Raw genomic sequence first — 21,402 nt, forward strand, 5'->3', positions numbered from 1 at the left:
CTATGTACAGAAAAATCTTTAGGCCAAACTTATAATGAGGGCAGTTTTAGGTTAAACTTAATTTAACAATTCCCTTTATTTGGTCAACTGAGAGTTTGACCAAAACTTTATGCATTGACATCAGTCTTTTGCCATGATAAATGTACTTATTTGGCCTCAAATCTCACTAGAAAATAACAGAATAGTAAGTTTTGTAAGTCCTTATAAACAGGACTTTAACTTTTTTGTAAAAGATAAACAGGATAGCTGGAACATCCTGTTTTCAAGAGAGAAAATCATTTCTGGTCTTTTCTTTGGGACTATCCGTTTCTTTAAAGTTTCAGTTTGATTATGTCACATTTAGCATGAGTTGTGAGGTTACAAACTCAAGGTGCACAGTCCCACAGTTTTGTTGCTGTGTGGGTGGCAGGGGCAGTCTTTCCTTAATGTTTCCAGAAGATCAAATCTCTGAGTTTTAGATAATCTGGGTTTGATTGTCTTCTGTTGGTGAACCATGACAAGCTTTCTTTAACCTGGTGAAAATACACTTTGGCATAATATATTAAAGCCTGGTAGAGTTTAGTCATATTAGAGTTTAGGAGTAGAAGATACATGAGGTTCTATTATTAGGAGCATAGGCCTTCCAGTGACTATTTCATAAGGGATCAACTTATATTTTCCTCTGGAACTAGAGCTGATTGTTATCAATCTGCAATATGTTTGACCAAGGCAACCTAGTTGATTCAATTAGCTTTGCCTAATGTTACTGTATTTGTAATATCTTATTTAACTATTTGTACTTGTCCAGTGAAACAGGTACCTTTATCACTAGAGATTTTTCTAGGAATGTCCCATGAGGGAAATATATTTTCTGATAACCTTTTAGCTACTGTTATAGGATTGACCTTCTTGTATGAGAAAGCTTCTATATAATCAGAAAATATGCATTGAAAACCACAATGGAATGAAATCTTTCTATGTTCAAATGGCTTATCAGGTAGCAGAAATATACCTGAAGTATATTTGTCACAAGTCATTTTGGCAGTTTAGAACTGTCACCACACCAGCTGTGTGTGTGTGTGTGTGTGTGTGTGTGTATTCTATTTGGATCATTTTATCCCTCCTATGATGAGTCATGGAGTATAGACTATTTATTTATTTAGAGACCTGGGATCTTGCTTTGTCACCTAGGCTGGAGTGTGTTGGCACAATCACAGCTCAGTATAGCCTTGTTCTCCTAGACTCAAGCAATTCTCCCACCTAAGCCTCCTGAGAAGCTTATATTACAGGTGCAAGCCACATTGCCCAGCTAGAGCTTTTAATAATGGAGCTTTAAGGACTTAGGAAGTACAGGTGGGTGTTCAGCCTCTCTCTGTGAGTCTACACTTTACATTGGATTTATATCCTCTTAAATGCCAATTTTCTTTCCCCAAGTCAAGTGTGTAGCATTGTTTTCTAGATGGATTATCATAGTTTATTAGTCTGTTTTCAAGCTGCTGATAAAGATATACCCAAGACTGGGTAATTTATAAAGGAAAGAAGTTTAATGGACTCACAGTTCTATGTGGCAGGGCAGGCCTCACAATCATGGTGAGAGACAAAAGGCAAATCTTACATGGTGGTAGGCAAAGAATGAATGAGAACCACACAAAAGGGGTTTCTCCTTGTAAAACCATCAGATATTGTGAGACTTATTCATTACCTTGAGAACTGTATGGGGGAAACCACCCCCATGATTCAGTTATCTTCTACCAGGTCACTCCCAAAACATGTGGGAATTATGGGAGCTACAATTCAAGATGAGATTTGGGTGGGGATGTAGCCAAACCATATTATTTCATCCCTGGCCACTTTCAAATCTCATGTCCTCAGATGTCAAAACCAATCATGGCTTCCCAACAGTCTCTCAAAGTCTTAACTCATCTCAGCATTAACTCAAAAGTCCACAGTCTAAACTCTCATCTGAGACAAGGAAAGTCCCTTCTGTCTATGAGCCCATAAAATCAAAAGTAAGTTAGATACTTCATAGATACAATGGGGTTACAGGCATTAGAGAATAGGAGCAATTGCCCAAAACAAAGGGGCTGCAGACCCCATGCAAGTGTGAAATCCAGTGGAGCAGTCAAATCTTAAAGCCGCAAAATTATTTCCTTTGACTCCATGTCTTACATCCACGTCACGCTGATGCAAGAGATGGGTTCTTGTAGTTGTGGCTAGCTCTGCCCTGTGGCTTTGCAGGGTATAGCCTCCCTCCTGGCTGCTTTCATGGGCTGGCATTGAGTGTCTGCAGCTTTTCCAGGTGCACAGTGCAAGTTGTCAATGGATCTACCATTCTGGGGTCTGGAGGATGGTGGCCCTCTTCTCATAGCTCCGCTAGGCAGTGCCCCAGTAAGGACTCTGTGTGGGGGCTCCATTTCCCTTCTGCATTGCCATAGTAAAAGTTCTCCATGAGTACCCCACCCCTGCAGCAAACTTCTGCCTGGACATCTAAGCATTTTCATACATCCTCTGAAATCTAGGTGAAGGTTCCCAAACCTCAATTCTTGACTTCTGTGCACCCTCAGGCTCAACACCAGGTGGAAGCTGCCAAGGCTTTGGGCTTGCACCCTCTAAAGCCATGGCCCAAGCTATACTTTGGCCCCTTTTAACCATGGTTAGAGCAGCTGGGATGCAAGGCACAAAGTCCCTAGGCTGCACGTAGCAGGGGGGCCCTGGGCCCGGCCCACAAAACCATTTTTTCCTCCTAGACATTTGGACCTGTGATGGGAGGGACTGCTGCAAAAGTTTCTGACATGCTCTGGAGATATCTTCCCCATTGTCTTGGTGATTAACATTTGGCTCCTCCTTACTTAAGCAAATTTCTGCAGCCTGTTTGAATTTCTCCTTAGAAAATGGGTTTTTTTTTTCTGTTGCATTATCAGGCTGCAAATTTTCTGAACTTTTATGTTATTTCCCTTTTAAAACTAAATGCTTTTAACAGCATCTAACTCATCTCTTGAATACTTTGCCGCTTAAAAATTTCTTCTTCCAGGTACCCTAAATCACTCTCAAGTTCAAAATTCCACGAATCTCTAGGGCAGGGGCAAAATGCTGCCAGTCTCTTTGCTAAAACATAACAACAGTCACTTTTGCTCCACTTCCCAACAAGTTCCTTATCTCCATCTGAGACCACCTCCACCTGGATTTCATTGTCTATATCATTATCAGCATTTTGGTCAAAGCCATTCAACAAGTCTCTAGAAAGCTGCAAAATTCCCCACATTTTACTGTCTTCTTCTGAGTCCTCCAAGCTGTTCCAACCTGTTACCCAGTTCCAAAATTGCTTCCACATTTCCAGGTATCTTTACAGTAGCACCCCACTCCAACAATACCAACTTACTGTATTAGTTCATTTTCACACTGTTGATAATAATGTATTTGTGACTGGATAATTTATAAAGGAAAGAAGTTTAATGGACTCATGGTTCCACATGGATGGGGATGCCTCACAATTATGGTGGGAGACAAAAGACACAATCTTACATGATGGCAGGCAAAGATAGAATGAGAGCCAAGCAAAAAGACTTTCCCCTTATAAAACCATCAGATATTGTGAGACTTATTCACTAACATGGGAACAGTATGGTGAAATGGCCCTCATGACTCAATTATCTCCCACTGAGTCCCTCCCAAAATGTGGGAATTATGGGAGCTACAATTCAAGATGAAATTTGGGTGGGGGCACAGCCAAACCATATCACATAGGTAATTTGACTTGGATCATGGAATTCATTCAAGTAACACATCTTAATAATTCCAGTGCTGGCTGATTTATTATGAAAATTTGGCAAAGTATCTTCTTCTTATTCAATTAATTCTTGTCCTGCTTGGGTTAGCAGTTTTATAAATCAGTTAGTCTTTTCATTGGAGTGCTAGGAATCCTTACTTAGTCCAAATGATATGATCCTAAAGTCATCAGAAACCTGTATTCAAAGGTGCTTCTTATGATCCTTTCTACCCTTTCCATGAACTTCCTTGAAGACCAATGCTTTAGGATTTTATTTGCTTGTAAAGAGCTTTTTAAAAATGCATCAGAATTAAGCAGTTAACTCTGGACAAGAATTAATATGATCATGGTCAGAGATACAAGTGAGAAGAAAATTTGATTATTTCTGTGGCCTATAATAACATAATAACTATAGTTATGACTGATTTCCTACCAGGATATAACAGAATTGTAGGAATCTCATACAATTTTGGAACATATATTAATACATATTCATAAAAAATAACTCAGAGATAAAACATTTCTTATTTGGCAGTGCTTCCCATATGCTTTAACACACTATATAAGACTGTTCATCTCTTTTGAATGTTTCAGGGTCCCTCTGTAGCATTCCAAAGTAGTTTGAGGTCACAAAAACACAACTTTTAATTTGAAGTTTGATTTTGGGAAACATATCAAATATGTCAAAGGTTTAAAACAATTAAAACAGGATCACTAGTAACTATGAATAATATTTTTTTAGCCAAAGTGTGAAGTAAAAGGTTTTAAAAAGCAAAAACCTGTTTTCAGTTTTCCAAACAATCTGAAGACCTAATAAAGACAGTATAGGACATTATCTGTGTCTGCTTCTCTTTTCTATTGTTTTTTTTTCACAGTTTACTCAAATGTTGAGCAGAAATTTATCTATTATCTCTTATTAATACGAAAATCTTGTTCAAAATAGAAAACCAAATGTAACTTATGTATTAATATATTATCAATTGTATTAGGCCATTCTTGCATTGCTATAAAGAAATACCATTGACTGGGTAATTTATAAAGAAAAGAGGTTTAATTGGCTCACAGTTCTGCAGGCTTTAAAGTAAACATGCTTGGGTGCCGACATCTGCTTGGGCTTCTAGGGAGACTCCAGTAAGCTTACGGTCACAGTGGAAGGTAAAGAGGGAGCAGGCCATGCAGGAGCATGGCTAGAGCAGGAAGCAGAGAGGGTGGTGGGGAGAGGTGCCACACACTTTTATAGATGACCAGAGTTAGTGAGAACTCACTCACTATAATGAAGATTGCACCAAGCCATGAGGGGTCCAGTCCCATGACCCAAACACATTCTACTAGGCCTCACCTCCAGCACTGGGGATTACAATTCTACATGAGATTTGGGTAGGGACAAATATCCAAACTACATCATTCCATCCCTTGTCCCTCCCAAATCTCATTTTCTTCTCACATGGCAAAATACAATCATGCCTTCACAACAGTTCCCCAACATTGTAACTTGTTCTATTGTTAAAAATCCAAAGTCCAAAGTTTCATCTCAAACAAGGCAAGTCCCTTCTATGAGCCTGTAAAATCAAACAAGTTATCTACTCCCACAATACAAGTGGAGTATAGGAATTGGATAAACATTTTTATCGCAAAAGGGAGGAATTGGCCAAAAGAAGGGGGCTATAGGCTCCATGTAAGTTTGAAACCCAGCAGGGCAGGGCAGTCATTAACTCTTAAAGCTCCAAAAAAGTCTCCTTTGATTCTATGTCCTGCATGCAGGACACACTGGTGCATGAGGTGGACTCCTAAGGCCTTGGGCAACTCCACCCCTGTGGCTTTGCAGGGTACTGCCCCCGTAGCTGCTCTCATAGGTTGTTGAGTGTCTGCAGCTTTTCCACATGCAAGATGCAAGCTCCCAGTGGATCTACCATTCTGGAATTTGGAGAGTGGTGATCCCCTTTCACAGCTCTGCTAAAAAGCACGCCAGTGGGGTCTCTGTGTGGAGGCTCCAACGCCACCCTTCTCCTTTGCACTCTCCTAGTAGAGATTCTCTATAAGGGCTGCACTCTTAGGAGGCTTCTGCCTGGACACCCATGCTTTTCCATACATCCTTCTGAAATCTAGGAAGAGGCTGCCAAGATTGCACTCTGTGTTCCTGCAGTCTTAATACTACATGGAAGCTGCCAAGGCTCATGGCTTGCGTTCTTCAAAGTGGCAGCTCAAGCTGGATCTGGGCCTCTTTGAGTCCTAGCTGGAGCTGTATCTAGAGCAGCCAGGGTGCCAGGTGCCATGTCTTTAACATCAATCAAGAAATTAGCAGTCGTATGACCTCACAGTGGTAAGTATTGGAAATCCTACTAAACAAAGCTTTTAAAGATTACTTTAAAAAAGAGTAATATAACTAATTAACTTTTGGAGAATATAAAGGACACTTAAAAGATGAATAGATAAGCAACAACAACAAAACTATGTGGCTGGGAAAAAATTTTCAGGAAAAGCAGTAAATGTGAATTGAAAAGTTCCATTATTTCACAGAACTCAGAAGTGAAAAATATTTACTTTAGAAAATACTGAATTCATTGAGTTTCTTTAGTGATGAGGGAGACCTTGATATAGAAGATATATGTGAAAAATTTAGATACAATAGCTTCATACAAAAGTAGAAAAAAACAATATTTCTAAATTTATATATAAATATTTATTTGTAATAAAAGTTTTAAGCTAATTTTATGATTATATCTTTGCCTCTTTTATCTACATCAAGAATTTACAAAATATGGCCTGTGGGCCAAAATCCTGCCTGCCTTCTGCTTTTGCAAATAGCATTTTATTGGAATACAGTCAAGCTCATTTGTTTTCATATTGTCAATGGCTGCCTTTGCATCCCAGTGGCAGAGATGAGTAGTGACAGAGACTGTATGGACCACAAGGCCTAAATTACCTACTATCTGATGCTTTACAGAAAAAGGTTGTTGACTTCTGTTCTACATTACTAGAAAGTTATATATTCAAGTTTATGTATTTAAGATTTTTTTTTATCTTTAATTTTATTTGGAGTTTGGTTGTTATTGTCTTGTTCTGGAGTAAAAACAGACACAAATTGAAATAGAATGCAGAGTTCATAAACAAACCTATGCTTATATAGACACTTAGTATATGATAGATTGATATCATAACTCAGTGGAAGAAAGGATGAACTAGTTAGTAGATGCTGTGATATCACAACTCAGTGGAAGAAAGGATGAACTAGTTAGTAGATGCTTGGAAAATAGAATCTCCATATGGAGAAGATTGACGTTAAATCCCTGCATCACAGCACACATAAAAATAAACTTAAGATTGATTGAAAGTATAAATGTGACTGATAAAATTATAAAGCTATTAGAAGAAACTACAGAAATTTTTGTTACCTGACTTAGGGGTAGGTAAGTTTGTTATGTTTTGTTTTGTTTTGTTTTATATAGCCTACCACCAAAGCCACAAATGATGAAGGGAGAAATTGATGTGTTTAACCACCTCAAAATTAAAGATTTCTGTTAACAAAATTAACAGATTGAGAGAAGAAATTTCCTATGTTCAACTATGTATACTATAGGCTACATAGTATACCCGTGCATATCTAGAAGAAAAATATAGGAAATCTGATCCAGTAAAGGGTATGAATAGGCAGTTCATAGGAGGGGCAGTTAAATGTGGCTGGATTTCATTGAAACCAGATAACTATGAACTAAAAAATATTTGGGTTTTTCAATTAATATCCATCAAAGCTGCAAAAATTTAAAAAGTTGAATAATAATCACACATTGGCAAGGATGAGAGAAAACTAGAATCTTCATACTTTGCTTGTATGTTTACTAACAAGGTTAATCCATTTGGAAGAACAGTTTAAAGGTATTTAGTGAACTTTAGTATGTATATCATACTTCTGCATAAATGCCCTAGAGAAAGCTTTATATGGGTTTACAAGTATGTCATAGATATATTAAAGAGTAATGAATTATAAAGACCCAACTTAAAGAAAGAAATGGATGAATAAAATGTGATTATCCAAATAGAAACATTATACAGCCATTAAAATGCATGAACTAGATGCAGCAACTATAGTGGTAAAGAACATGAACTCTTGGAGCAACACTAAATTTGGATTTGGCTTTTACCATTTACCAGCTGTTTGACTATGAGCCACATGTAGAATAGGGACAATAATATGAATAATGATAATAATATCTATTTACCTGATACACAGTAAGCACCATGTGCATTAGCTATGGCTCATCTATTTAGATTTTAATATAAAAATGTAAAATTGAGTGGCAAAAATGGCACGTGCCATATATGTAAATATACAAAACTGGTTACCGCAGGGAAGGGAATCAAATTGGGGAAGGGAAAATAGTTAAGTAGAACAGGAACCAAGCATGGACCAGTGCTACCAAGAGTATGATCAATTATATTATGGACACTTATGGTTTTAAAAAAGAGAATAAAAAAAGTGTACATAGCAATTCATTCATTCATTCTAGACAGAGGCAAGAGCATGTATAAAATACAGACTATAATAGGATGAAACAAAAAGGACTGAAAGAAAGAAAGGCTTTAACAGAAGTGGAAAAGAAACTGCAAAAAAAAGAAGAAGTTAAAGATGTGTATAGTATGTCAAAGGTTTTGTAAGTTCTCATAAAATTTTTCTTCTTTTTTTTTTTGAGGGAGACTCCTGCTTTTTCACCCAGACTGGACTGCAGTGGCGTGACCTTGGCTTACAGCACCTCTGCCTCCCAGGTTTAAGCAATTCTCTTGCCTCAGCCTCCCAAGTAGCTGGGACTACAGGTGCACACCACCACACCTGGCTAATTTTTTTTTTTTTTTTTTTTTGTATTTTTAGTAGAGATTCGGTTTCACTGTGTTAACCAGAATGGTCTTGTTCTTTGACCTCGTGATCTGCCTGCCTCAGCCTCCCAAAGTGCTGGGATTACAGGCATGAGCCACTGTGCCCGGCCAGATTTTTCTCCTTCTTAAGAAAATTAGCAGTGAGAGAAGAATAACTTTTTTTAAGGAGAGATCATTTTTTTTCTGTAGTGTTCAGAGTAGATTGAAGGAAGAAGCGTGGATATGAGTAGCCTAACTAGGAGATTATTCTCTAGATTAGGTGGGAATTTATGTTAGCAAGACCTATAGTATTGGCAGCATATAATGGAGAGAAGTAGAAGGATTCAAAGCACGTGTAGGATATAAAATTGAAAGGACTTATTGGTAGATAAATTTTGCCTTTGAGGGAGAGAGACATTTCCAGAATAATTCTATAGTTCAGGCCTGTATAATGGAATGGTAGCCCCATTTACTGATACAGGGAACGATGAAGGGGAATCTGGTTTGCATAGGAAAACTGAGTTCAACTTTGCAAATCTTGAATTTGAGGTGACACTGAGAAATTTAAATAGAAATGTTAAGTGGCAATTGAATACTGAAGCTCAGAGGAAAAGTCTGAATGAGAGATATACATTTATAAGTCATTTATATATAGGTGGAAGTTGAAGCCTTAGGTATGGATGAAAATGCCTAAGAAGACGCTACATAATAAAAAGAGAAAAGGGCCTGAGTCTTGACCTGCAAAGGAGAAAGAAAATGAAAGGCCCTAGAAACAGGAAGAAAACCAAGAGTCTTACAAAAGCTAAGTGGACAGTGAGGACTGTGATATGTAGTTTCAAATATTGTTCAGAACTCAAAAAAGATGATGACTGAAACATTTGTCCATAAATTTTAGATATGTGGAAGCATGGATAAATGTAGTGAACGTTAGGAAGTGGACTGGAATGTGATGAGATAGAGTAGAAGAGTGCCTGGCAGGAGGAAGCAGAGAATTTTGCTTATGTATAAATGAGAAGGAAAGATGTGATCTTGGCAAGGAATGTGGTTTAACTCCTTAGTCTGCCTGTATACCACCACCTCTTTGTCTAGCAGTGTCTCATTTTAGAGGCCTGGCAGAATGAAAAAATAAAATTAAAAAAAGATCTTTCTTAGTACCTCAAACTAAAGAAAGGTAAATACTATTTCTTACTACCTCAAACTATTGTCTTGTCTGGATTGTAGCTTCTGTATCTCTGTTCTTCCTACAACTGGGACTGTTTGATTCCATTTTGCAGCCTTGATAGTGCTGCAGTCTCTGGGATCATTACAGTTCTTATGTAAGAGTTTATCTAATATCACAGTTTGGGATACATAGTTACGAACTCTCTACTAATTTAACTGGCCTACTCTGGTGTGTGAGGAATGGGGCTTCCACTTCCTTGAGGCATTGTCATTATAGTATAGCACAGTTCACTCATCTGGATTTTTAGTTTCTGTTCCAGTGTTCCTTGGTATCTTAGTCCCTTTTGTGTTATTAAAATGGAATACCTGAGGCTGGTAATTTATAGAGAAAAGCTTATTTAGCTCATGTTTCTGTAGGCTTAGAAGTTCAAGAAGCAGGCACTGGCATCTGTTTGGCTTCTGGTGAGGACTTTATGCTGCTTCCATTCATAACAGAAAACTGAAAGCAAGTGGGCAGGTGTGAAGAGATCAAATGGTGAAAGAGGAAGCAAGAGAGTAAAACAAAGGAAGCCAGAGTCTTTTCCACAACTCACTCTTGTGAGAGCTAATACATTTTACTGCGAGAACTCACTCATTCCCAAGGAACAGCATTAATCTATTCATGAGATATCTGTCCCCATAACCCAAACAACTGTTACGAGGCCACACCTGCCAACACTGTACTGCCACATTGGCAATCAAGTTCAACATGAGTTTTGGCAGGGACATTCAAACCATAGCACTTGGTTAATAGGCTAGTACTCCAGTGCCTCTGGAACTGAAACAATATTGCTCTTTCTAATTTTTCTGTCTTAGTTCTTTCTCCCAATGGGGTTTAGTCATTTACTGAGAAGTATTTCAAAGATAAGAAGTGTATCAACAGTGTTGCAGTGGAAATGTACAGTATGGTACAAATGTACAAATATGTGTCAAATTTCTACACTTGGAAAGATGATTCTTCTAAATGGTGGGAGAAACTCTGATGCAGAGCTCATTCATTTGTGGGTCTGAACCTCCTGTAGTGTTGCTTGTTTTGAGTTAACAGAGCTTCACTTAAACTTGGTGGGAGATTATCAGGGGAAAACAGGGTATTATCTGAAGTGACAGAAAAAGTTAATAAAATTGATTTTAAAACAGTTTTCATTGATATTAGGTGTAAAAAAGGAAGAATACTTTTGTGATGAAGTAGATATAAGGACTCCTGGAATTTTGTTTTTTAATTTACTGGCTGACTTTATGTTAGCACTTGGAAATCTAACTTTTCTTAATGTCAGGTTTCTTGAGCTATAGTTTGTTTACAGTAAAATTAACGACTTTTATGCATATACTTGAGTGAGTTTTGGCAAACATAAAATCTATCACTACAATCAAGACATAGAATATTTCCTTTATCCCAAAAGGTTTCTTGTGCCCATCACTTTACTCCAGTCTCTGGCAACCATTAATCTGATTTTGCTTTTCCCAGAATGTCATATAAGTGAAACTATATCATAGAGAAGTGGGCAGTCTACAGTACACAAGCCAATTCTTTTCCACTGCCTGTTTGTGTATAACCAGTAAGTTAAAAATAATTTTTTACACTTTTAAATGGTTGATTAAATTTTTTTAAATTTATGATATTTTGTAATTTTACAACATAAAATTCAAATTTCAGTGCGCATAAATAAATCTTTACTGGAACACAGCTACACTTACTCATTTATATATTGTTCATGACTACTTTCTGGTTCATACTTTTTTTTTTTTTTTGAGATGGAGTCTCGCCATGTTGCCCTGGCTGGAGTGTAATGGTGCCATCTTGGCTCACTGCAACCTCCACCTCCTGGGTTCAAGCAATTTTCCTGCCTCAGCCTCCTCAGTAGCTGGAATTACAGGTGCCCACCACCATGACTGGCTAATTTTTGTATTTTTTAGTAGAGATGGGGTTTTATCATGTTGGCCAGGCTGGTCTCGAACTCCTGACCTTAGGTGATTTGCCTGCCTTAGCCTCCCAAAGTGCTGGGATTACAGGCGTGAGCCACTGCACCTGGCCCATATTTTTAATATTCTATTAAATAAATCTTTTCTTAACATATTTAAGAAGTCTTTGTTTATTCCAAGATCACAAAGATATTCTTGAAAATTTTCTTCTAGAATTTTTATAGTTTTAGCCATTATATTTAGTTTTGTAATTCATTTTGAGTTAATTTTTGTATAAGGTTTGAGGTGCGAGTTGAGGTTTTTGTTTTTTACACATGGATTTTCAATTACTATTTATGTTAGTCTGTTTTACATTGCTATGAAGAAAAACCTGGGTTATTTATAAAGAAAAGAGTTTTATTTGGCTCATGGTTCTGCAGGCTCCACAAGAAATGAAGTGCTGTCAATGGCTTCTGGTGAGGCCTCAGAAACCTTCCATTCATGGTGGAAGGCAAAGGGGGAGCAGGCAAGAGAGGGATCAAGGGCAGGGAGTGGTCCCAGACTTTTTAAAACAACTATTTCTCCTGTGAACTAGCAGAACAAGAACTCACTCTATTAGCATGAGGAGAGCACCAGGCCATTCATGAGGGATCCACCTCCATGACCCAGACACCTCCCACCAGGCCCCACCACCAACACTGGAAATTACATTTCAATGTAAGATTTAGAGGGTACAAAACATCCAAATGATATCACTAGATTTACATATGAATTTCTAATTGCTTAAGAGACAATTTTTTTTCCATCAAATTACTTCAGCACCTTTGTAAAAATGTGTTAATGATCACTAAGTGTTGTACTACTTCTGGACTTACCATTGCATCCATTGATATGTAACTTTATCCTTTGTCAATACCATGTTTACTTGATCACTACAGCTTTCATAGTCTTCAAATCAGGTACTATGAGTCTTTCAGCTTTCTTCTTTTTAAAAAGAAATTTTTGAGCTAGCTGGTCAATTTTTATAAAACAAAATATGCTGGGATTTTGATTGGGAATGACATTGATTCAATAGATCTTTTCAAAGAGAATTGTGATCTTAACAATTTGAGTCTTGCCATTGGGTAATGCAGTATATTTTTTCTGTTATTTAGGTCTCCCTTGATTCTCTTATCAATGTTTTATAGTTTTCGCCATAGGAAGCCTGTTCATATCTTGTTAGGTTTATACCTGAATCTTTTTTGTTTCTTTTTTTTTTTTTTTGGTGGTGTTGCAGACTGTGTGTAAAAATATTTATTTTCAATTGTTCATAGCTACTAAATATATATGTAATTTTTATGTATATTAATCTTGTATCCTATGACCTTGCTAAATTCATTTATTTGTTACAAGACTTTTTTTTTTTTTTTTTGCTAGTTTCTTTGAGATTTTATACATAGACAAGTAGGGCAACTGCACATAGTTTTCTGTTTTCCTTTCCAATCTGTAAGCTTTTTATTTTCATTTTCTCTTGCCTTAATGCAGTGGCTAGGATTTTAAGTTTGATGTGGCTTAGAAGTAGTGAAAGAGGACACCTTGTGTTGTTAACTGATCTTAGGGGGGAAGCATTCAGTTTTTTGCCATAGAGTGTGATGTTAGTTGTAGACTGTTTTACAGATGTTCTTACTGTGCTAAGGAAGTTTCTGTCAATTCTTAGTTTTTTAAGCAGTCGTGTGACTTGCTTTCTCAGCATATTTTTAGGTAATCATATTAATATGACAGATTATATTGCTTGAATTTAAAATATGGATCCAAACTTGCATTTCTAAGATAAACATCACCTATTTGTGACGTATTATCCTTTAACATATTTTTGGATTTGATTTGCTAATATTTTTAGTGTTGAGAATTTTTATATCTGCTTATGAGAAATACTGTGTTGCTCTATAATTTCTTCCAGTATCTTCATAATTTTTTTTTTTTTAAAGAAAAAAAGAAAGAGAAAGAGAAAGGGGGAGAGAGAACAGGAGTCTTGCTCTATTGCCCAGGCTGGAATGTAATCTAGAAATAGGTATTAAAAACCTCTTTTATGCCAATAATTGTGCTTGACAGCGGAGACAGGAAGGAATAAGGGAAGAATATAACAAACAGCCAACCAATATTTCATTTAAGTCTGTGAAATGCTATGCAAATGCTGAAGAGTGATTTACTTCCAATTATGTAGTCACTTTCAAAATAGGTGTAATATGATACTGAGAAAAATGTATGTTCTGTGGACCTGGGGTGGCGAATTCTATAAATATTCACTGACTTTACTTGTTCAAGGTCTGAGTTCAACTCATAGATGTCCCTGTTAATTTTCTATCTCATTGATCCATCGAATATTAACAATGTAGTGTCAACGTCTCCTGCTATTATTGTGCAGGAGTCCAAGTCTCTTTATAAGTCATTAGGAACTTGTCTTATGTATCTGGGTGCTCCTATATTGGGTGCTTATATATTTATGATCGTTGACTCCTGTTGTTGCATTAATCCTTTTACCATTATGTAATGTCCTTCTTTGTTTCTTTTAGTCTTTGTTACTATTAAAGTCTATTTTGTAGAAGATGAAAGTTACAACTCCTGTTTTTTTTTTCTTTTTGCTCTACATTTATTGGTGAGTCTTCCTCCAACTCTTTGTTTTGAGTCTTTGTGTGTCCTTGCTTATGAGATGGATCTGGATACAGCGTACCGATGGGTTTTGACTTTATTCAATTTGTCTGTCTGTGTCTTCGATTGGGACATTTAATCCATTTAAATTTAGGATTAATATTGATATTTGTGAGTTTAATATTGTCATTTAATGCTAGCTGGCTATTTTGCCCATTAGTTGATATAGATTCTTCATTATGGAGATACTCTTTACCTTTTGGTAAGTTTTGGGGATGACTGATACTGGTTGTTCCTTTCTGTGTGTAGTGCTTCTTTCAGAAGCTCTTGTAAAGCAGGCCTGGTGGTGATGAAATCTCTGAGTGCTTGCTTGTTCACAAAAAATTTTATTTTTCCTTCATTTATGAAGCTTAGTTTGGCAGGATATGAGATTCTGGGTTGAAAATTCTTTTCTTTGAGCATATTGAATATTGACCCCCACTCTCTTCTGGTTTGTAGGGTTTCTGCTAAGAGATCTGCTGTGAGTCTGATAGGCTTCCCTTTATGGGTAACCTGACTTTTCTCTCTAGCTGCCCTTAGAATTTTCTCCTTTATTTCAACCCTAGTGAATCTAACGATTATGTGTCTTGGGGTTGCTCTACTTGAGGAATATCTTTGTGGTGTTCTCTGTATTACCTGGAGTTGAGTATTGTTCTGCCTTACTAGGTTAGGAAAGTTTTCCTGAATAATATCCTGAAGAATATTTTCCAGCTTGGATTCATTCTCTTCATGACATTCATGTACACCTATCAAGCATAAATTAGGTCTTTTCCCATAGTCCCATATTTCTTGGAGACTTTGCTCATTTCTTTTTACTCTTTCTTCTCTAATCTTGTCTTCTCGTTTCATTTCATTAAGTTGGTCTTCGACCTCTGATATCCTTTCTTCTGCTTGATCAATTCGACTGTTAAAATCTGTGCATACTTCACAGAGTTCTCGTATTGTATTCTTCAGTTCCATTAATTCACTTATATTCCTCTCTAAATTGTCTATTCTCGTTAGGATTTCGTCAAACCTTTTTTCAAAGTTCTTAGTTTCTTTACACTGGGCTAGAACATGTTCTTTTAACTCACAGAAGTTTCTTATTATCCACCTTCTGAAGCCTAATTCTGTTATTGGAACACACTCATTCTCCATCAGGCCTTGTTCCCTTGTTGATGAGGAACTGTGATCCCCCATAGAGGGAGAGGCATTCTGATTTTGGGTATTCTCAGCCTTTTTACACTGGTTTCTTCCCATCATTGTAAATTTATCCACCTGTCATCTTTGTAATTACTGACTTTCAAATTAGGTCTCTGAGTGGACGTCCAGCTTGTTGATTCCCAGTGCCAGAATCTGAGCAACCCACTGTGCCGGCTAAAACAGCAACAGTGCTTTTCTGCCCGGGAATCTCTGGTCTGGCTTCCCTCTTGAGTCCCTTCTTCAATCAGCTGAATGGGCGACTCTGCTTTCTCAGAGCTCCAAACGTTGACCAAAAGGGGACCCAGTCCTATTTACTCTGCACTGAGAACTGCTGCGCCGGCCACAAGAGTCATGCTGGCGACCTGTGGGGCTCCTCCGCTGGGAATCTCCTGGTCCGTGAGCAACAAAAATTCGCCTGAAAGTGTGGTGTCCTCTCGTTCTCTGCGCTTTCACTGGGAGCTACAATCCTGAGCTACTAGTAATCAGCCATCTTGGATCTCTCTCCCCAGTATCTTCATAATTAAAAAAAAAATTTTATTATACTTTATGTTCTTGGATACATGTGTAGAACGTGCAGGTTTGTTACATAGGTTTACACGTGCCATGGTTTGCTGCACCCTTCAACCCATCGTCAACATTAGGTGTTTCTCCAAATGCTATTCCTTCTGTAGCCCCTCACTCCCCAGTGGGCCCTGGTGTGTGATATTCCCCTCCCGGTGTCCATATGTTCTCATTGTTCAACTCCCACTTATGAGTGACAACATGTGGTGTTTGGTTTTCTGTTCTTGTGTTAGTTTGCTGAGAATAATGGTTTCCAGCTTCATCCATGTCCCTGCAAAGGACATGAACTCATCCTTTTTTATGGCTGCATAGTATTCCATGGCATATGAGTGCCACATTTTCTTTATCCAGTCTATCATTGATGGGCATTTGGGATGGTTCCAAGTCTTTGCTATTGTGAACAATGCTGCAATAAACATACGTGTGCATGTGTCTTTATAACATAATGATTTATAATCCTTTGGGTATATACAAAGTAATGGGATTGCTGGGTCAAATGGTATTTCTGGTTCTAGATTTTTGAGGAATTGCCACACTGTCTTCCACAATGGTTGAACTAATTTACACTTCCACCAACAGTGTAAAAGCGTTCCTATTTCTCCACATCCTCTCCAGCATCTGTAGTTTCCTGACTTTTCAATGATCGCCATTCTAACTGACGTGAGATGTTATCTCAATGTGGTTTTGATTTGCATTCCTCCAATGACCAGTGATGATGAGCTTTTTTTCATATGTTTGTTGGCCGCATACATGTCTTCTTTTGAGGAGTGTCTGTTTATATCCTTTGCCCAGTTTTCAATGGGATTTTTTTTTCTCGTAAATTTGTATAAGTTCTTTGTAGATTCTGGATATTAACCCTTTGTCAGATGGATAGATTGCAAAAATTTTCTCTCATTCTGTAGGTTGCCTGTTCACTCTGATGATAGTTTTTTTTTTTTGCTCTGCAGAAGCTCTTTAGTTTAATTAGATCCCATTTTTCAATTTTGGCTTTTGTTGCCATTGCTTTTGGTGTTTAGTCTTTGCCCATGCCTATGTCCTGAATGGTATTGCCTAGGTTTCCTTCTAGGGTTTTTGTGGTTTTACCTCTTACATTTAAGTCTTGATTTCCATCCTGAGTTAATTTTTGTATAAGGTTTCCTTCCAACAGTTTCAGTTTTCTGCATATGGTTAGCCAGTTTCCCCAACATCATTTATTAAATAGGGAATCCTTTCCCTATTGCTTGTTTTTGTCAGGTTTGTCAAAGATCAGATGGTTATAGATGTATGGTGTTATTTCTGAGGCTTCTGTTCTGTTCCATTGGTCAATATCTGTTTTAGTACCAGTACCATGCTGTTTTGGTTACTGTAGCCTTGTCTTCATGCGTTATTAAGTTGATCTTCCATCTTGAATATTCTTTCTTCTGCTTGATTGATTTGACTACTGATACTTGCGTATGCTTCACAAAGTTTCCGTGCTGTGTTTTTCAGCTCCATCAGGTCATTTATGTTCTTCTCTAAACTGGTTGTTCTAGTTAGCAGTTCCTCTAACCTTTTTTCAAGGTTCTTTGCTTCCTTGAATTGGGCTAGAACATGCTTTTTTGGCTTGGAGGAGTTCATTATTACCCACTTTCTGAAGCCTACTTCTGTCAATTTGTGAAACCCACTCTCTGTCCAGTTTTGTTCCCTTATTGGCAAGGAGTTGTGATCCTTTGGAGAAGGATCTGGTGTCTGGTTTATGGAATTTTCAGCCTTTTTGCACTGTTTTTTCTCATCTTCTTGGATTTATCTATCTTTGGTCTTTGATGTTGGTGACCTTTGGTAGAGTTTTGGTGTGGATATCCTTTTTGTTGATGTTGATGCTATTCCTTTCTGTTTGTTAGCTTTCCTTCTAACAGACAGGTCCCTCTGCTGCAGGTCTGCTGGAGTTTGCTAGAGGTCCACTCCATACCCCATTTGCCTGGGTAACACCAGCACAGGCTGCAGAACAGCAAAGATTGCTGCCTGTTCCTTCCTCTGGAAGCTTCATCCCAGGGGGCACCTGCCAGATGCCAGCTGGAGCTCTTCTGTATGAGGTGTCTGTTGACCCCTTCTGGGAGGTGTCTCCTAGTCAGGAGGCATTTGGGTCAGGGACCCACTTGAGGAGGCAGTCTGTCCCTTGGCAGAGCTTGAGGGCTGTGCTGGGAGATCCACTGCTCTTCAGAGCTAGAAAGCAGGAACGTTTAAGTCTGCTTAAGTTGCACCCTCAGCTGCCCCTTCCCTCAGGTGCTCTGTCCCAGGGAGATCAGAGTATTATCTATAAGCTCCTGACTGGGGCTGATGCCTTTCCTTCAGAGATGCCCTGCCCAGAGAGGAGGAATCTAGAGAAGCCGTCTGGCTACAGTGGCTTTGTTGAGCTTCACCGAGTTTGAACTTCCTGGTGGCTTTGTTTACACTGTGGGAGAAAACCCACCTATTCAAGCCTCAGTAATGATTGATGCCCCTTCCCCTACAAAGCTCCAGCATCCTAGGTCGACTTCAGACTGGGGTACTGGCAACCAAAATTTTAAGTAAGTGGATTTTAGCTTCCTGGGTTCTGTGAGGGGTAGAATCCATTGAGCTAGATTACTTGACTCCCTGGCTTAAGCTTGCTTTCCAGGGGAGTGAATGGTTGTGATTCACTGGTGTTCCTGGCACCACTAGGGTATGAGAAGAAACTCCTGCAACTAGCTCAGTGTCTGCCCAAATGGCCACCAAGTTTTGTGGTTGAAACCCAGGGCTCTGGTGGCATAGGCACTGGAGGGAATCTCCTGGTGTGCGGGTTGTGAAGACTGTGGGAAAAGCGTAGTATCTGGGCTGGAGTGCACTATTCCTCACAGCACAGTCCCTCAGAGCTTCCCTTTGCTAGGGGTGGGAGTTCCTCAACCCCTTGCACTTCCCCTGTGAGGTGACACCCCACCCTGGTTCTGCTGGCTCTCTGGAGCTGTACCCACTGTCTAACAAGTCCCAGTGAGATGAGCCAGGTACCTCAGTTGAAAATGAAGAAATCACCCACTTTCTGTGTTGATCTCGCTGGGAGCTGCAGCAGACTGGAGCTGTTTCTATTCAGCTACTTTGCCAGCCACCAGCCATAATTTTTTTTTTTTTGTTTAAGAGATTGGGTCTTTCTTTTTTGCCCAGGTTGGAGTACAATGTGCAATCATAGCTCTCTGTAACCTTGCATTCCTGGGCAAGGTTATCCTCTTGCCTTAGCCTCCTGAGCAGCTGGAACTACAGGGATGTACAACCATGCCCAGCTTCTTTGTGTGGTTTTAGTGTCAGAGTAATACTGGCATTAATAGATTACTTGGGAAATGTTCTGTTAGTTGGGAAATCATCTGTTTTCTGGGAGAGACTATGTAGAATTGGTATTATTTCTTCCTTCAGTGTTTGGTAGAATTCATCAATTAAACCATTGAGAACCAGAGTTTTAGATTTGAAAGGGTTTTAAACTATGAATTAAAATTTATTTAATAGATATAAAACTTGTCAGCCTATTTTTTTGGTGAATGAAGTGTGCTAGTTCTGTCTTTTAAAGAAATGATCTGTTCTTATGTAAGTCATAGGATTTATGGGCATTCAGTTGTTTGTAATCCTTTGTAGTCTTTTAAATTTAATTTAGATTAATTGTGAGTTCTGTAATAATCTCTGTCATTCTTGCTGTAGGTAATTTGTGTCTTGTTTTCTTCATCATTCCAATTAGAGGTTTATCAATTTTAGTGATTTTTTTCTTGAAATTTTTTTATTTTTTAAGTTTAATTTTTAATTAACAAAAATTATTTATGCTTAATACAACATGGTGTTTTGAAGTATGTGTATATTGTGGAATGCCTCAGTCTAGCTAATTACCATATGTATTACCTCACATACTTATTTTTGTGGTGAGAACACATAAAGTCTGCCCTCTTATGATTTTTCAAAATACATTATTGTTAACTATAGACACTATGTTGTACAATAGATCACTTGAATCTCCTATCTAACTGAAATTTTGCATCCTTTGACCAGCATCTCCCTAACCTTCCATACCCTAGTCTCTGGTGATCATAATTCTACCTTCTACATCTATGAGTTCAATTTTTTAGTATTTCACATGTAAATGGATTATGCAGTATTTGTCTTTCTGTGCCTGGCTTACTTCACTTAGCATAATGTCTTGTGAGTTCATATGTGTTGTCACAAATGACAGGACTTTTTTCTTTTTTATAGCTGAGTAACGTTCCATTGTGTATATATACCACATTTTCTTTATTGATTCATTCACTGATGCATACTTAGGTTGATTTATATCTTGACTATTGTGAATAATGCTGCAATGAAGATAGGAGTATGGATATCTCTTCAACATACTGGAATCTTTAGGGTTTACTATAGATGAGATTATGTTGTCCACAAATGGAGACAATTAAATTTCCTTTTCAATTTGGATGCCTTTTATTTCTTTCTTATTCTTAATGGCTCTTGCTAGGATTTCCATTACTATGTTGAAAATAAGTTGTAATAGTTGGCATCCTTGTCTTCTTCCTGATCTCAGAGGAAAGTTTCCAACTTTTCATCAAGTATGATGTTAGCTGTGAGTTTGTAATGTTAACACCTGTATTGTGTTGACATATGTTCGTTCTATACTTAATTTAAGAGTATATTTATCATGAAGGGATATTGAATTTTGTCAAGTGCTTTTTCTGCATCTATTGAAATGATCATATGGTTTGTGCTCTTCATTCGTTAATGTGGTGCATCACATTTATAGAATTGTGTATGTTGAACTATCTTTGCATTTCTGGAAGGAATCCAACTTGCTCAGGGTGGATGTTCCTTTTATATGTGCTAGTGAAGTCAGTTTGCCAACATTTGGTTGAGGATTTTTGCATCTGTGTTCATCAAGAATATTGACCTGTAATTTTACTATTTTTGTAATTTATTGCCTGGCTTTGGTATCAGAACAATGCTGGCCTCATAAAATTATGAGTTTGGATGCATTTTCTTCTATTCAGTTTTGTGAAAGAGTTTGAGAAGGATTGGTATTAGTTCATAGTAGTGTCTTATGATCCTTTGTATTTCAGGACTTTTTGAGACTCCACCTGATTTTATTTAGTGGAGTCTCCTTTTTTCTTAGTTTAACTAAAAGCTTGTTGATTTTGTTTGTATTTTTTAAAAAACAACTTTTAGTTTTATCTTTTCTATTTTTAAAATTCCTGATTTCACTGATTTCTGCTCTGATATGTATTATTTTCTTTCTTTGCTAACTTTGGGCTTAGTTTGTTCTTCTTTTTCTGGTTTCTTTGGTTGTAATTTTAGGTTATTTG

The 21,402-nt window shown here is 37.8% G+C and overlaps 1 protein-coding gene across 33 annotated transcripts in view; it reads left to right on the top strand.

Annotated features, from left to right (window-relative positions):
• The window catches only part of RIMS2 (regulating synaptic membrane exocytosis 2), a 698,117-nt gene that overhangs the window by 130,075 nt on the left and 546,640 nt on the right, over nt 1–21,402 (top strand). The window lies entirely within an intron of this gene.

This window comes from Aotus nancymaae, unplaced genomic scaffold, assembly GCF_030222135.1.
Source record: "Aotus nancymaae isolate 86718 unplaced genomic scaffold, 86718_ANA_hifiasm-v0.15.2.pri h1tg000036l, whole genome shotgun sequence".
NCBI lineage: Eukaryota > Metazoa > Chordata > Mammalia > Primates > Aotidae > Aotus > Aotus nancymaae.